Source organism: Callithrix jacchus, chromosome X (genome assembly GCF_049354715.1).
Source record: "Callithrix jacchus isolate 240 chromosome X, calJac240_pri, whole genome shotgun sequence".
Classification (NCBI taxonomy): Eukaryota; Metazoa; Chordata; class Mammalia; order Primates; family Cebidae; genus Callithrix; species Callithrix jacchus.
This window is the reverse complement of record NC_133524.1, coordinates 67760906-67775691: the sequence shown is the minus strand read 5'-3', so window position 1 is coordinate 67775691 and position 14786 is coordinate 67760906. Positions and strand designations below refer to the sequence as shown.

Below are 14786 nucleotides of genomic sequence, written 5' to 3'. Positions count from 1 at the left end.
CTACTAGCTTGATATAGAGGTCTGACAGGACTAACCTGGACTCTATAATTCTCAAATTTTGGCTCCTCAGGAACAAACGTAAGAAAAAAAGAATACAAATTTTCTCCTTCCACCTGCTCAAACATGCTAAAAACTGACTGACAAAACCAGGAACCAATTCTGCAAAACACTGACATGTCAGAGGTTTCCAGATATAGTTAACAGCCCAATAAAGCACTAAAGGGGACTGAAACTACAAGGTTCACTATCACAAACTGGACACACACCCAAACTTCCAAGTCCATCTCTCCTCTAAGCCTCTGCTTCCAAATCCATCTACCTCCCTAATGACAGGAAAATTGTCAAAAATTAAAAATGACATTTTTTTTATTAATTTGGAAAAGCTGAGAGGTGCTCAGTTTCTCAACCTGCACTAAGTTTATTTGGTTCTATTTGATTATAGGCAGAAAAATATTGTAGAGACAGGAAACAAGTGGTAGTAACAGAGGATATTTATTCTACATGTAGTATAGACTACCAACAAATCAAATGAAGATATAAAAGGGAAATGCTACAAAATAAAAGTCCTGCCTTTCAAATTTAGAAATGATGCTAGGTTCAGTGGCTCACTCCTGTAATCCCAGCAATTTGGGCGGCTGAGGCAGGCAGATCACTGGAGGTGAGGAGTTTGAGACCAGCCTAGCCAACATGGTGACACCCCATCTCTACTAAAATACAAAAATTAGCCAGGCATGGTGGCGTGCACCTGTAATTCCAGCTACTCAGGAGGCTGAGGCACGAGAATCACTTGAATGCAGGAGGTGGAGGTTGCAGTGAGCTGACATAGCACCACTGCACTCCAGCCTGGGCTACAGAGCGAGACTCCATCTAAAAAAAAAATATTAGAAATGACGATGACACTGGGGGAGCACAGATTGTGATAGGTAGAAAGAAACAGAAGATGCAAATAAAGCTAAAGCAAAATAGAGAACTGTATCTTCTTGACCTTGAGTCCCCACACAAATATTGACTAGGGAAGACATGGCTGAATAATGGCTCATATTTTGGTTGCCTATAACTTCAAAATAAATCAACTGCTGCCCAAAATATCCTTTCCATCTTATGGAAGTGCAGGCATTCAAATCTCAAACCCATATAGCCCTCATTTGCCATTGCTGAGCTGCCCTGAGGCTCAAAGAAATAAGTCACCAATTGTGAAAAATAACAGAACTCTGGTGAAAGTGAAGTTACAGCCTCCGAAGAGTGTCTACTGAATAAGATGGGAATAGAAGAGTGTGTATGAATTGTGGTTTAGGTTCCTATTATTGCCTTTGGAGTACAATTCAGGATGTGTCAGAATTATAAGTCTCTGTCCTAACACTATGGTTCATATTTTTAAAAGAAATGGATGGGCCAGTAATCCCAGCACTTTGGGAGGCTGAGGCAGGTGGACTGCTTGAGGTCAGCAGTTTGAGACCAGCCTGGCCAACATGGTGAAACCCCATCTCTACTAAAAATACAAAAAATTAGCCAGGTGTAGTGGCAGGCACCTGTAATCCCAGCTACTCAGGAGGCTGAGGCAGGAGAATCACTTGAACCTGGGAGGTCAATGTTGCAGTGAGCTGAGATTGCGCCACTGCACTCCAGCCTGGGTGACAGAGGGAAGATGCCGTCTTAAAAAAAGAAATAGATGGAGGTGAAAGTAAAATAAGCCCATCAAGAAGATACTTGTTAGTATGGAGTAAATATATAAACTGCCAAATATCAAACCGCATCTAGGAATCACAAACTTGTCTTTATAAAATAGTTATGGGGTTGGATGCAGTGGCTCACACCTGTAATCATGAGCATTGCTTGAGGCCAGGATTTTGTGACCAACCTGCACAACATATTGAGACCCTGATCTTTACAAAAAAATAAGAGATTTAGGCAGGTGTGGTGGTGTATGCCTGTAGTCCCAGCTACTCAGGAGACTGAGGCAGGAGAATCACTTCAGCTCAGGAGTTCAAGGCTGCAGGGAGATATGATCACACCACTGCACTCCAGCCTGGGTAACAGAGTAAGACCCTGTCTGAAAATAGTAATAATGAAGCCTACTACTTGGGTTAGTTTCTAATGATTGGTCCATTGTTTAAAGGTGTTGTCTAACACCTCTAAAACTAGATAAGTTCTAAGGTCTCTTCTAATTATGACATAATTATGATTTTATGACCAAATCAATGAAGTCCATAGGGACTCAAACTTACAACTAGTCTAATTTAATTTTTAAATATAATTTAGAAGAGGGAAATCTTCAAATCTGCAAATAATCCTAAATTCTTTGGGTAAAAATACAAAATCAATAAACATAAATTACCAAAAAAATTTCTCAAAGCCATGTGAGACAGCAGAAAAATGGCAAATAGGCTTCAATGGGCAAATACTGCTTGAGGAAAAATAATTTCAGCTCTACTTTTAGAATAATGGTTTGGAACTATGATTAACTCCAAAACCTGGGTGTCATTGTTCTGGTCCCTGCACTGTCACTGTGTATGCTTCTTCAGCCATACACACACATAGCCAGGGTTCCGGATAGCATACTGAAGGATACTGAGAAGAAAACAGAAAACAAAACATACCAGATCAGCATGCCATACAAATTTCCAGTTCATCCCTATTGACTGAATGTTTTTATCCCCAAAAGAGCTTAGTGAGGATGCAAGAAGAGCTACTGAGTGAAAGTGCAATACTAGGCGGGTGCAGTGGCTCACGTCTGTAATCCCAGCATTTTGGGAGGCTGAAGCCGGCAGATCACCTGAGGTCAGGAGTTCAAGACCAGCCTGGCCAACATGATATAACCCCATCTCTATTAAAAAATACAAAAATTAGCTGGGCATGGTGGCAGGCACCTGTAATCCCAGCTACTCAGAAGGCTAAGGCACAAGAATCGCTTGAACCCAACAGGTGGAGGTTGCAGTAAGCCGAGATCATGCTACTACACTCCAGACTGGGCAACAGAGTGAGTGAGACTCCATCTCCCCCCCACCCCGCAAAAAAAAAAAGCCACCTAGTCTAAAACGATTGGAATGAAAAATTCCTTGCTCTCACATCAAACTAAGAAGTATTCACAGGACCTTGCCATTAGTCCTTCTCGCCTATTCTGGATCACCCAGCAGATCAGGGTAAAAGGGGCCTTCTCTATATCTTAAAGGAATTTCATATAGCATATTCAAATGAAAGATTAACAGGTTCTTTGGCTCCTGCAACTGATAAGCCAAAGTATATGTAAAGACTACCAAGACAAAATAACTCATCCAAAACACATGAGAATGAAGACAGATTTGTACCTTTTCCCTATTCTCCAGGTGGTGGGTATATTTGTCAAGAATCTTTTCCACTTAACAAAGATGCTACAACACAGTAACTGAAACACACACATTTTATGAGTTAATGTAACCAATTTCTAGGTTTTACCATGTCAATGGAGTCTTGATTCAAATGTTCTTCACAGTTGTCACACCCACAGGATCACAAACTCAACTGAATCTCCTTTAGGTCAAGTTTCTGTAGAAAAAACTCAGAAAATGGGACCTAGAGAAATACTCCTTTAAGTTGTCAAAACACCTATGGTCATTTTTCAGTAACTGATAATCCCAGAGTAAAACATTAAAATCCATATTGTGTGTGTGTATAAAAAAATTTTATTTATAATAAAGGTGGTACTTCGAAAATGCAGGGAAATGATGGATTATCTAACAAATGGCACTTCAACATTTGGAAGAAATTAAGTTTGTACGCTACTTTACATCATAAATCAACTCCAGGCAAGTTAAGGTTTTAAATGCAAACACAGGCTGGGCACAGTGGCTCATGCCTGCAATCCCAGTGCTTTGAGAGGTTAAGGCAAGAAGATCATTTGAGGCCAGGAGTTTGAGACCAGCCTGGGCAACACAGTGAGACCCCATCTCTACAAAAAACTACAAAAATTAGCCATGCGTGGTAGCATGTGCCTGTAGTCCCAGCTACTTGGGAAGCTGAGGCAGGAGGATCACATGAGCCTAGGAGTTTAAGGTTGCAGTGATCTATGATTATGTCACTGCACTCCAGCCTGGGTGACAAAGCCAGATCCCGTCTCTAAAAAAAAAAGTAACAAATAAATACAAAAAGAAAACTATTAAATAACTAGAATAAAACTCAGAAGGTATTTCTTTCCCTTGAGTAGGGAAGGCCCTTCTAAACCTCTGGGCACAGGCAAAATACACAAAACACTAATATATTTGACCACATAAAAACACATAAAACATCTGTACATCAAGATAAAATTTTTTTAAAAAGGCTGGGCACGGTGGCTCACACCTGTAATCCCAGTACTTTGGGAGGCTGAAGCGGGCAGATCACTTGAGGCCAGGAGTTTGAGACCAGCCTGGCCAACATGGTGAAACCCCGTCTCTACTGAAAGATACAAAAATTAGTTGGGTGTGGTGGCGGGCACCTGTAGTCCCAGCTACTCGGGAGGCTGATGCAGGAGAATTGCTTGAACCTAAGAGGCGAAGGCTGCAGTGAGCTGAGATCGTACCACTGCACTGCAGCCTGGGCAACAGAGCAAGTCTCTATCAAAAAAAAAAAGAAAGAAAAAAAAAGAAAGCAAACAACAAACTTGGGAGAAGTCTTTGCAATATATATGACAAATAATTAATATTCTAACTATATTAAAGCTTTTCTGTATCAATAAGAACTGACGAACACAGCCCAACAGGAAAATGGGTATGAACAGGCAATCCACCACAGACAAAAATGACCAAGAAACAATTGCACGCAAATGTTCAACTCTATTATTAACAATAGAAATACAAATTAAAGAATAACATTTTAACCTATCAAATTTGCAGAAATTGTTCTAAAAAATATTACTCCATGTCAGCTAGGATCTTGAAATAGACATTCATATACTGTCAGTAGAAATGTAAGCTAATTTGACAAAATATAGTAAAAGCCTTAAGCATGTTCATGCCCTTTGATTCAAAAATTCCATCTAAAAAAATATATTCAGAGCATAATCAGAGATTCACAAAAACCATATACAAGGATATCAATCAGAATGTTTTCTGTAATATCAAAACACTGGAAATAATCTAAATGTTCACCAACAGGGGAATGATTATACAAATTATGGCACACATATGATGAAATATTATTTAACTATTAAAAACCATTTTTTCAAAAAATATATTGTAACTAGGAAAATTTTCATGACGTGTGTTAAGTTAATGGGAAGAACATAAAACTGCTTAAAGTCAACAATCTCATTCTTGAAACAGATAGATACAAACATATTGTATGATATATAATATAAACATATAAAAGTTTAGAGGGAAATACACACACAGAGATATACACATACAACAGTGGTTATCTCTGGATATAGATTTACAGATGATTTGAATTTACTTTGTATTTTTCTGTACTTTCTAAAAATCTAAATGTAATATACTTTTAAATCCAGGAGAAAAATATAATTTGAAGAGAATGGGAAAGCAGAATTAACAGGACAGGCTCAAGGACAAAGCCAGGACACACATGCACTAGAAACTTCTCTCCATGCTGCTCCTGGCTTCATTAATCATTTTCCTCTGGGACTATTCATTCAACCAGTTCCAGACAAGTTCAGTTAAACATATTATCACTGTTATCACCCAGCTATCGTACTCAAAAGTAGACCAAAGAAGTTTTGTGAATGTCTTGCAGAAATCTAGATATAGTGCATCTACCATATTTCCCTAATCTACAGCCCAGTAACCCTGTCCATCAAGAAAATTTGGTGAGGCTGACGAAACATTTTTTGTCCTTGGTGAACCAATACTACTTCCTAGTGCTCACCACTTCTTTTTCTGAATATTTACAAAACAACTCTTTTATTATTATTATTTTTTTTTGAGACAGAGTCTCGCTCTGTCGCCAGGCGCCAGACTGGAGTGCAGTGACACAATCTCGGCTCACTGCAACCTCCGCTCACTGCAACCTCCGCCTCCTGGGTTCAGGCAATTCTCCTGCCTCAGCCTCCTGAGTAGCTGGGATTATAGGCGCGCACCACCCCACCCAGCTAATTTTTGTATTTTTAGTAGAGATGGGGTTTCACCATGTTGGCCAGGATGGTCTGGATCTCCTGACCTTGTGATCCGCCCGCCTTGGCCTCCCAAAGTGCTGGGATTACAGGCGTGAGCCACCGCGCCTGGCCTACAAAACAACTCTTCATCTAGCCTGGAATTTAACCCAAAAATTGAAAAATTATCTCCTTTTTGAAAATCCAAAGGACATTTATTTAGATCCCTAATGTACATATTTATACAAAATATGTTAATTTTCTTCTTTTGGTCTATTCAAATTTTTTTATCACTTAATTTCATCAAGTAGAAAAATCACAAAATCTCTAGGGCCTTTGCTGTTTTAGCACAGTGGAACCATCTCAGTTCAATGCAACCTCTGCCTCCTGGATTCAAGAGATTCTCCTGCCTCAGCCTCCCAAGTAGCTGAGATTACCAACATGCCCGCGGCTAATTTTGTATTTTCAGTAGCGACAAAGTTGCTCCATGTTGGTCAGGCTGTTCTCAAACTCCCGACCTGAGGTAATCCATCTACCTTGGCCTCCCAAAGTGCTGGGATTACAGGCATGAGCCACTGCACCCGGCCTAAATTTTGTATTTTTAGTAGAGATAGGGTTTCACCATGTTGGCCAGGCCAGTCTCGAACTCCTGGCCTCAAATGATTCACTTGCCTCGGTCTCCCAAAGTGCTGGAATTAAAGGCATGAGCCACTGAGCCTGGCCTGCTTTTTTAAAGATACCTAAATTCAGCAAAAAAAAAAAAAAAAAAAAGTCAATTTCAAGAGGGGAAGACAAGTCCCTCATAAAAGCAAGACCGTTACTAGCTCAAGACTCTGTGAGTCTTGGCTGGGGGTGGTGGCTCAAAGCCTGTAATCCCAGCACTGTTGGAGGCTGAGGTGGGAAATCACTTGAGCTCAGGAGTTCAAGACCAGCCTCGGCAACATGACAAAACCCAGTCTCTACAAAAAACACAAAAATTAGCAGAGTGTGGTGTAATGCACCTGTAGTCCCAGCTACTTGGCAGTCTGAGGTAAGAGAATCAATTGAGCTCAGGAGGTTGAGGCTACAGTGAGCTATGATCACACCACTGGAAAGAAAAGAAAAGAAACAGAGAGAGAAAAAGAGAAAGAGAGAAAGAGAGAGAAAAAGAGAGAGAAAAAGAGAAAGAAAGAGAGAAAGAAAAAGAGGAAAAGAGAAAGAAAGAGAAAAAAAGAAAGTAAGAAGGAAGGAAGAAAATAAAAGACTTTACTGGGTGTGGTGCCTGTAACCTCAGCACTTTGGGAAGCGGAGGCTGAAGGACTCCTTGAGCCCAGTAGTTCAAGATCAGCCTGGGCAACATAGTGAGAACCTGTCTCTATACAAAAAAATAAAATTAAAATTAAAAAAAGAGACTGAGTGCAGTGGCTCACTCCTGCAATCCCAGCACTTTGGGAGGCCAAGGTGGGTGGATCACTTGAGTCCAAGAGTTCAAGATCAGCCTGGGCAACATAGCAAGACCCCATCCTTTATTTAAAAAATAAAAGAGGCCAGGTAAATAGGAACTTGTAAACTGAATTCACAACTCACTTCCACTTATTTAACACAGAATTTGAGTTAGAAGAAACATTAGAGACCATTTTGCACGGTCTCCTCATTTTACAGATCAAAAAATTGAGGCACTAAGAGGAAAGGTGACTAGTCTAAGATCATTCAGCTACTTTAAGTCAGAACCCCTGGGTCCTCCTTTGTATTTTTTGTAGAGACTGGGTTTTGTCATGTTGCTCCTCTGCCAAGATTTTTATACATATAGATTTCATACACATATACAGTCTTACATAAAAGGAGTGAAACCAATATGTTTTACAAAAAACAACTACCCTATTGTGGAATATATGACTAAAGCTTTAAACAAAGCAACTGTCAATGTCAGAGTCAAGATTTCAACAAGCAACATATTAAACAAAAAAAATCCTAAAAAGCCACAATTAAGTAACAAATAACTCATTCTCATTATTGTTATTCTAATCATTCTACCCTATCAGGAAGAACTGATGTTTTATGGACCAAAGCTCCTAGGATTTTGCCTCAAACCATCTAACAAAGACAAGAAAGCACCTGTCCAGCTAAATTCAGAGTGCTTTACTAAATCTAGCCACCATGTCCTTGGGTTACATGGAATAAAGAAAAGCCAAGAACAAACACAAACATATGACGTTCAGCTCCAGGGGGCAAAACTGAAAAGAAAGCTTAATTTTTTTTCTTTTCTAAGTATATAGAACAGGGCTGGGCCTAAAAGGGTGTAGCTACTTTAAGAAAAAGCCTGGCAGTTCCTCAAAAATGTTAAACACTAAGCTACCTTATGACCCAACAATTATACTCCTAGGTATATATTATCCAAGAGAACTGAAAACATGTTCACACAAAAACTTGTATATGAATGTTCATAGCAGCAGTATTCACAATAGTCAAAAGGTAGAAACAACCCAAATGTCCATCAGCTCAAGAATGGATAGACAAAATGTGGCATAACCATAGGATGAAATATTATTCAGCCATAAAAAGGAATGAAGTAGCTAGACGTGGCTCATGCCTATAATCCCAGCACTTTGGGAGGCTGGAAGGCTGAAGTGGGTGGATCACCTGAGGTCAGGAGCTTGAGACCAACAGCCTGGCTAACACGGTGAAACCCTGTTGCTACCAAAAATACAAGAAATAGACAGGTGTGGTGGCGCACATCTGTAGTCCCAGCTACTCAGGAGGCTGAGGCAGCAGAATCACTTGAACCTGGGAGGTGGAGGTTGCAGTGAGGCGAGATCACGCCACTGCACTCCAGCCTGGGTGACAGAGCGAGACTCTTGTCTCAAAATAAAAAAGAAAGAAAGAAAAAGGAACTAAGTACTGATACATGTTATAACACACATGAATCTTGGATATATTACACTAAGTGAAAGAAGCCAAACACAAAAGGCCACATATTACATGATTTCATTTACATGAACTGCCCAGAACAGGCAACTTTATGAAAACAGAAAGTAGATCAGTAGTTATCTAGGGCTGCGGGGGGAATGAGGAGTGATTGCTAATGGGGTCAGGGCTCCTTTTTGGGGTGATGCATATTCTAAAATTAATTGTAGTGACAGTTGCGCAACTCTAAAAATTCTAAAAATTGCTGTACACTTTAAATGAGTGCATTGTAGCATGTGAATTATATCTCAATCAGCAATTTTTTGTTAAAAAGGTAGGTCCTTGGCCAGGCACAGTGGCTCATGGCTGTAATCCCAGCATTTTGGGAGGCCAAGGCAGGTGGATCACCTGAGCTCAGGAGTTCAAGACCAGCCTGGCCAACGTGACGAAACCTCATCTCTACAAAAATATAAAAATTAGCCAGGCATGATGGCGGGCGCCTGTAATCCCAGCTACTCAGGAGGCTGAGGGAGGAGAATCCCTTGAATCCAGGAGGCAGAGGTTGCAGTGAGCCAAGATCGCACCATTGCACTCCAGCCTGGGTGACAGAGCAAGACTCTGTCTAAAAAAAAAAGGCGGGGGAGAGGGCCCTACCATTTTTATCAGATCAGCATTCCTAAGCTAAAATTATCTATGCCCAAAGCCTTAAACCCCTCCAGCACGCAAAGCAGTCAGAGTGAGAAGTAGTTATCTTCCTGGTTCTTTCTAGTTGCCTAATAGCATAGTTGGTTTGCTCTGTTCTCAAGTCAATTTGGAAACAGAGAGAGAATCAAGAGAATCAAATCAGGCGACCAAACCAAACAAAAGTGAACAGCAAATAATAAGCACATGAAGAAAGGCACAACATTGGCCATCAGGGAAAATGCAAATCAGAACCACAATTAGATACCTCTTCACACTTACCAGGATGGCAAAAATCAAAAAGACTGACAATAACAAATGTTGGGGATGATGTGGAGAAATTAGAACCCTTACACACTACTGGTGAGAATGTGAAATGTTGCAGCCTAAATATGGAAAGCAGCCTGACCATTCCACAAAAGGTCAGAGTTGTCCTATGATCCAGCAGTTCCACTCATAAGTATATATACCCAAGAGAAATATAGACATGTCCATGCAAAAACTTGCACAGATGTTCCCAGTGCTTTATTCATAGTAGCCAAAAAGTGAAAATAACCCAAATGTCCATCAACTGATAAATGAAATGTAATGTATCCATATAATGAACAAAATATGGTAATGCATATATGAATAATCCATTATTCAACCATAAAAAGGAATGAAGTATTGATACATGTACAACACAGATGAACCTTGACAATATTATGCTAAGTAAAAGAAGCCAGTCACGAAAGACCACATTATATAAATCTAGTTATATCCAATGTCCAGAATGGGCAAATCCATAGAAACAGAAACAGAAAGTATAATAGATTAGTGCTTGCTTAGGCATGAGGGGGATGGGGAGATGAAGGGTGACTAAAGGGTACTGGGGTGATTAAAATTCTAAAATCAATTGTGGTGATGGTTGTACAACTCTGTGAACACTAAAAACCACTTAAGTATACTCTTAAATGAGTGAAACATAGGGTCATAAAAAATGAATGACAAATAGAACTCCATTTCACTCGACGAATTAAAAAATGCTTGCTTATTCCATTAATATTCTTAAGCCTATATACATTTACTATTAAGTCAGGCAAACCAACTCCCATCTTTCGGCTCTTCCTGGGGTTCCCTCAACAGTATCATCCCCTGGTAGTCTTCCTAAATCCACTTTCCTTCTGCAGGAGAAGGGATCTCCCTCAGGCTTCCCAGCAGGCCATCTACCCTCAAGTTACTTCTTCCTTTGGGGCAGGAATTCATGGTCATGAAGACTAAAAAGCTTAGATTTTGGAGTCTGTTTTTACTCCATTTGTTGACAGCTTCTGGCACTTGAAGAGTCTCAGAGTGATATCTTCTGCTGTAGCCAGATGTATCTGGGTAGGGAGATAGTTGTGACCTAGTGACAAAAGCCCTGGACTCAAGTTATCCAGAAATCTGTACTCAAAGTTTTATTCTGTCCCTTACAGACTGTGTGACCCTGAGCAAGTCACTCAACCACTCTGATCCTCACTTTCATCATTTGTAAAATGGGGATAATACCACCTAATCCACAGGGATATTCTGAAGATTAATGCTTATAAAAGTATCTGAAATAGAGATAATTCAGGTCAACAAACTATGTTCCAGGCTCCATACTAGATGCTGGAGACACAAAGAGAAATGTAATACTAGCTGCCTTCAAATTGTTCACAGTATACAAATGCTGTCGATAGGAAATCATTTTCTTTCTTCATTACCTTGCCTTCTTTTAGGATGGCAATAGTAATTTCAGAACTTTGATTCCCTGCCTTGGTGTATACTCTCACCTTTGTGCTTTCAAGAGAGATCATGCTGAGAGGATAGCAGTTATGTTTACATCCTTCATTCTCAAAAAGGGGGAGATGGAATGGTTACTTAAATGTTATAGGGAAAATATCCTTTTTATGCTTTCAAGTTATTATTACCACTGATCTCTAACTCTTGCAGTCTTTACCCAAAGGTGTTTCCATGGTAAAAGTATGCTTATTCAGCATCTTAAAATAACTACAGAAAAACTCTCATTCTCTCTCACTCCCTGTCGCCCCAGCCTGCCTGGATTTACATTCCCAAAAAGACTGGTCACAAAGGATCATTTCCCAGTTTAGCTACCTTAATGACCAATTTCTGGCTCACCTCCTGATTTTGAGATCAGTTTCTACTCTAAAAACAAAAGGGTTTTCAAGATAAATACTAGCTCAGTTTATAAACAGAGGTTGACATAAAGTCATTACAGGGAAAATGTAGGCGATCTCAAAATGTTGTAACACATAACCCATCCTTCCTTTGGTGGGGCAATTCCACAAGTCACAGAAAAATATTTTTCATTTTAGAACAGATTGTAAGAGAGCCTTTGCCAAGAGCCAGTTGTTTAAATTTTCAATTGAATTTTAAGCAGTATTATACATGTCCAAGAAGATCATGCTATTTTTAGCTAATAGGTAGGATTACTGTGTCCACAATCGTTTGGAGCAATCAGGAGTGAAATCATTAAATAGCATCTCTCACTGTGGTATCTTATCATTTACCAATTCTATTTCTATTTTAATATTTTCCAAAGCCTCATCATAAAAACACCTGTAAAGCACCCATGCTGGGCACAATATAAAGTTCAAATAGAAAGACACAGTTCCTATACTTCATTATGGGTTAAACCCACATTAAGCAAACCAGAAATATGAAAGAATCTTGGCTGGGCACTATGGCTCACACCTAAAATCCCAGTGCTTTGAGAGGTCAAGGTGGGAGAACCACTTGAGCCAGGAGTTCGAGGCCAGCCTGGGCAACATAGTGAGACCTGTCTCTGTAAATAAACAAATAAAAAAAAGAATCTCACGGTTAGAGCATTCTCAAGTTGCCATCAGTCTTTAAGTGTCCAGGGGAGAAACAATAGGAAGCAACTGTCCTAACCGATCATCTTTCCAATGCTTGCACACCTTTTAAGTATTAAAAGAAGAGGGGTAATGAAAATGTTCTAGATCGGAAGTGATGGCTCATGCCTGTAATCCCACCACTTTGGGAGCCTGAGGAGGGTGGATCACTTGAGCTCAGGAGTTCAAGCAGCCTGGGCAACATGGTGAAACCCTGCCTCTACTAAAAATACAAAATTTAGTCTGGGCATGGTGGCTCACACCTATAATCCCAGCACTTTGGGAGGCCGAGGCAGGAAGAATGCTTGAGCATAGGAGTTTAAGACCAGCCTGGGCAACATGGTGAAACCCCATCTCTACAAAAAATACAAAAATTGGCCGGGCGTGGTGGCTCACACCTGTAATCCCAGCACTTTGGGAGGCCGAGGCGGGTGGATCACAAGGTCAAGAGATAGAGACCATCCTGGTCAACATGGTGAAACCCCATCTCTACTAAAAATACAAAAATTAGCTGGGCATGGTGGCGCGTGCCTGTAATCTCAGCTACTCAGGAGGCTGAGGCAGGAGAATTGCTTGAACCCAGGAGGCAGAGGTTGCAGTGAGCCAAGATCGCGCCATTGCACTCCAGCCTGGGTAACAAGAGTGAAACTCTGTCTCAAAAAAAAAATAGAAAAATTAGCCAGGCGTGATGGTGTACATCTGTAGTCCCAGCTACTTAGGAGGCTGAGGTGGGAGGATGGCTTGAGCCTGAGGTGCAGAGGTTGCACTACTGCACTCCAGCCTGGGCAACAGAGTCTGACCCTGTCTTGCGCACACACACAAAAAGTTCTAAAACTTACTGTGGTGATGGAGGCACAACTATACCTAAAAGCCACTGAAGTATATACCTCAAGGAGAGAATTGCATGATAAATGACTTATATCTCAATAACACCATTTTAAAAGGGAGAAAAATTGTCTTACTCTGATTGTTCTAATTAGCCAACCCTATTTTTTTAAAGCTGTCATGCTAAAGGCTATCTAGGTACAGACTGCACTGGTTTGGCAAAGGTGCCTCAGAGGCCACCATGGAGATCACTTTAACCTTCCCTTTAACATCCATCTTTCTTTCCATCACGGTTTTCCTAGTCTCTCCTGTTATTTCCCCAGTCTCCTTCCTGTTGCTCCTCCACTCTTTTTTGTGTGTGATGGAGTCTTGCACTGTTGCCCTGGATGAAGTGCAATGGCATGATTTTGGCTCACTGCAACCTCCGCTTCCCAGGTTCAAGCGATTCTCCTGCCTCAGCCTTCCGAGTAGCTGGTATTATAGCCACCACCACCACACCCTGCTAATTTTTGGTATTTTTTAGTAGAGACAGGGTTTCACTATGTTGGCCAGGCTGGTCTTGAACTCCTGACCTAGTGACCCACCAGCCTTGCCTCCCAAAGTGGTGGGATTAGAGTCGTGAGCCACCACACCCGGCTGCTCCTCCACTGTTAACTAGGTGTTAGGTTCCTCAGGTGTTCACAAGCATGGTCTGTCCCAACTGGTAGACCTCAGGATTAAACTAATTGCTGACCCTCTGATGCTGACCCTCGGCAACTTTCCCTTCTTAGCCAAGTTATGTCTTGGCTCTCTTGTCACTGTTTCAGTATTTCCAATGAGGAATTGGGCCACTTAATACTTTCCAGGTCTCACATTCACGTGAAAAAAAAAATCCAGGCCGGGCACGGTGGCTCAAGCCTGTAATCCCAGCACTTTGGGAGGCCGAGGCGGGTAGATCACGAGTTCAAAAGATCGAGACCATCCTGGTCACCATTGTGAAACCCCATCTCTACTAAAAATACAAAAAATTAGCTGGGCATGGTGGCGCGTGCCTGTAATCCTAGCTACTCAGGAGGCTGAGGCAGAATTGCCTGAACCCAGGAGGCGGAGGTTGTGGTGAGCCGAGATTGCGCCATTGCACTCCAGCCTGGGTAGCAAGAGTGAAACTCCGTCTAAAAAAAAAAAAAATCCAAATAATGAACACTTACTTGGCCAATCACATGCAGAGTCTCCTGCCAACTCACATACATATATTTGGATTATTAATTTTGTAAATACCCATCATGATGCAAATCCTCTGAAGAACCACACTTATTTATAAATTGATCAACATGGAGTCCTTATTTTTAAAAACTAGCACTTTGTCAAAGAAAATTTAGAGTCCAACACAGAATGCTTGACAGTCCCTCCAGACCAGTCTCCAGCGATCTGTTTTCAAAGGGGAAAAAAAACCTTTTGCGTGTTAGGGACTTGCTGGATTTACCAAACCA

At 40.9% G+C, this 14786-nt stretch overlaps 1 protein-coding gene across 6 annotated transcripts in view; it reads right to left on the bottom strand.

Annotated features, from left to right (window-relative positions):
• DLG3 (discs large MAGUK scaffold protein 3) overlaps positions 1-14786 on the bottom strand; it is a 60143-nt gene that overhangs the window by 33958 nt on the left and 11399 nt on the right. The gene's annotated exons all lie outside the window — the stretch shown is intronic.